We start from the raw sequence: 3,687 nt of genomic DNA, 5'->3' as shown, positions 1-3,687 counted from the left end.
AACTCTTCCAGCTCTGTTCTGGATAGCAATATTTTGCATCTCCTCCAGTTCCTCCAGGATCTGGCCTTATAATTTTTTTATTCCCATTACTCTGACTAGAAAAGTGCTCAAGTATCCTATATGCTTAAAACAAAAGACACAACACCACCAATAAGTTACTTTTGCTTTCCCCTCCCTCCCTCCCTCCCTCCCTCCCTCCCTCCCTCCTCCCTCCCTCCCTCCCTCCCTCCCTCCCCCCTCCCTCCCTCCCCCCTCCCTCCCTCCCTCCCTCCCTCCCTCCCTCCCTCCCTCCTTCCTTCCTTCCTCCTTCCTTCCTTCCTTCCTTCCTTCCTTCCTTCCTTCCTCCTTCCTTCCTTCCTTTTATTCTTTCCTTCCTCGTATTCTTTCCTTGCTTTCCTTTATTTTTTAAGAGATGGGATCTTTCTCTCTTGCCCAAGCTAGAGTTCCGTGGTCTGATCACAGCTCCCCTACAACCTCGAACACTTGGGATCAAGCGATCTTCTGACTTCAGCCTCCCAAGTAGCTGGGATTGCAGGCACACACCACCACACTTGGATAATTGTTTTTGCTTTTGTTTTCTTGTGGAGTCAGGGGTCTTACTATGTTGCCCAGGTTAGTCTTGGGCTCCTGGCCTCAAGCAATCCTTCCGTCTCTGCATCCCAAAGCACTGAGCTAAGTTACTTTTACATATGTGTTTTCTTCCTCCAATAAACATTTCCAAACTAGCCTGGACTATTTGCTGCCACTTCCCTGTCTTCCTGCACTTTCCTGAACTTGTAATTCTAATAAAACTACACTGACTTTCTCTACTCATCTGTTTAAATCCAATGTATTGCTGACAGTCTCCATTCTGCTTTATATTTCATCAACATTTGACTTTGACTCAATTCTTTTCTTCTTTACCTCTGTCTTATTCCTGAATTCCTAAAAATGTCTCTCAAGGCCGGGCGCGGTGGCTCAAGCCTGTAATCCCAGCACTTTGGGAGGCCGAGATGGGCGGATCACGTGGTCAGGAGATCGAGACCATCCTGGCTAATACGGTGAAACCCCGTCTCTACTAAAAAATACAAAAAAAACTAGCCGGGCGACGAGGCGGGCGCGTGTAGTCCCAGCTACTCGGGAGGCTGAGACAGGAGAATGGCGTGAACCCGGGAGGCGGAGCTTGCAGTGAGCTGAGAGCCGGCCACGGCACTCCAGCCTGGGTGGCAGAGCAAGACTCCGTCTCAAAAAAAAAAAAAAAAAAAAAAAAAATGTCTCTCAAGCAGCATTTTCCTAAATGCATTTCTAATATGTCCTTCAAACTCTTTAAATAGCTTCTAAATATTATTTCTCTACACAAATCAAATATTGCCTCTGCTTGGAATGACCTTCCTCTTGTCTGTCTACTGAAATTTTATGTATCAACCATCATCTAAAGTGAGTATCACTAGTTCCATAAACCTTTTGTTTTCTCTTAGCCAAAATGTAATGCTTTCCTTTGTGCTTTTGTAGCACTTAGTAATATTTTTCACATAGACATTTGTTGCTATTTCTTATTTATGAAGTTTGTCAAAAGTAGAAAAAAAGTCATAAATGACATAAGCTCCAATACATATTAACAGTTGTTATGCTTGTTTTAGATATATATTTTTAGAAAAAAATATTATATATATGATAAAATCCTCCTGCTTTTCAAGAAAAAACTGCTGTGCTAAAATAATTTCACCTACAAATAGTATTCTATTCATTCTGCTTTTTATTTTGAATGCCTGTATGTATGTGGGTATGTTTAGATGTATATGAAAAAAACATAGAACTCTGTGTGTGTGTGTGTATTCTTAGAGTACATAACATTGATTTCTGTGGATTTTTTCATAAAATGGTACTTCGCACCTGGATTTCTCACTAAACATTATGTTTAGCAATGTATGCAGGTTGATAGGTTTATAGGGTACAATAGGTCATTAATTTTAAATCTTCATATGAATTCAATCAAGTATTTCATGCTATCTCCTTAGACATTAAATTATTTTAAATTTGTGTTTTGTTCTGTTTTGTTACTACAAACATTGCTAGGATAAACATTTCATGCCTATGTGCAGACATTTCTACACAGTTTATTTATGGTGGCCACAAAGTCTCTATATCCTAATTAGTGATCTCTGTGTTCTATTCTTATCACAAATGTATATTTTCAAACCTGATCTTGTAGACAACTGCTTGGGAGTCATTAACAGGGAAGGTACCTGATAGTTTTTTTCAGGTCATTATTATAAGCAGGGATATCATGCAGAGACTTTATAGCTGCTCTATAAGTGGAAGGGCATTGTTCTATTGTTACTAAATATTGGCAACGCGATCTTTAAATAGGTTGGTTCTATGTATATTCCAACAGAAAATACATGAAAGTTCTCATTACTCCAGATTCTTGACAAGAATTGACATTACCAGACTTTTAATTCTTTTACCAAATGAACAATACAATTATTTATCTTATTTTAATATGAATTGTGTTCAGTACAAGTATGGTTATTATTTTCTTATATAATTATTGACAGTAATATCTCTATCCTGAGAATTGCCTATCCATAACCTTTAGCTACTTAGATTGTGTTATGATTTACTATTCATTTTCAGAATTTCTGTGTAGAGTCTGTACTAACACTTCCTCTTTCATATACATTCCAAATATAAACTTTCCATCTGTAGTATCCCTGGAAACAATTTTCATTTTAATACAGTCAAATATATCAAAATATTTGTATATATGAATTAGGAACATGAATTCCTATGTTCATATTTAAGCAGGCATTATATATGCAATCATTCTGAGAATATTTTCTGATATGATGTGATCTTTTGTATTTTGTAATACTTTGAAGGTTTCTTTCATAATTAGGTTTTCAATAACTCTAGATTATACTGTGTTAAAGTGTAAATGTATTAATTTGAATTGGATAAAGAATAGAAATGGAGCAAATTTCGCTTTAATATGTATCTCTGTAAAGATGTGTCTTAAAATCTTGAACATGTAATACTTCTATCCTTTTAATAAAAATGAGAGTAACATTCAAACATTTACTTCTAAAGTCATCAATTTCAAACATATTAACAGTGTGGATTCTTGCTGCCCTGAAGAGAAGAAAAAAACACTTAAGTACCTTTCTGTTGTAACAGTTACACGACTGCTATAGAAAATTTAGGGTGACCTATGGTCATACCACCCTGAACCCACCTGATCTCATTTGATCTCAGAAGTTAAGCAGGGTTGAGCCTGGTTAGGGCTTGGATGGGAGACTGCCTGAAAACATCAAGTGCTGTAGGCTTAAATATAAACAACAAAAAAAGTTTTTTTTTTTTTTTTTTTTTGCAGAGAAATTCCTATAATTTATTAATTTAAAACAATCACTGCAAACCATTAAATATTCTTTAAGTAGCACTGATGGTAATTGACATCATATTATCTAGGTAATTTTGTATCCATTCTCTAAAATACAAAATTTTCTGGAACTCCTATGCATTCAGTGTATGATGAGCCAGGTGTGGTGGTTTAAGGCTCTAATCCCAGCTACTCAGGAGGCTAAAACAGGAGAATTATTTGAACCTAGGAGTTCAAGCCTGCACTGAGCAATGATCGTGTTGCTGCATTCCAGCCTGGGTGACGTAGTGAAACTCCACTTTTAAGAAAAAAATTAAAAATTAAAATGA

The 3,687-nt window shown here is 36.7% G+C and overlaps 1 pseudogene; it reads left to right on the top strand.

Moving 5' to 3' along the window:
• Positions 1-3,186: 3,186 nt before the first annotated feature.
• On the top strand, positions 3,187-3,305 carry LOC117064261 (annotated as a pseudogene).
• Positions 3,306-3,687: the final 382 nt, after the last annotated feature.

Source organism: Trachypithecus francoisi, unplaced genomic scaffold, assembly GCF_009764315.1.
Source record: "Trachypithecus francoisi isolate TF-2019V2 unplaced genomic scaffold, Tfra_2.0 Lachesis_group19, whole genome shotgun sequence".
NCBI lineage: Eukaryota > Metazoa > Chordata > Mammalia > Primates > Cercopithecidae > Trachypithecus > Trachypithecus francoisi.
The sequence above is the reverse complement of the archived record's forward strand: the minus strand, read 5'-3'. Positions and strand labels throughout refer to the sequence as shown.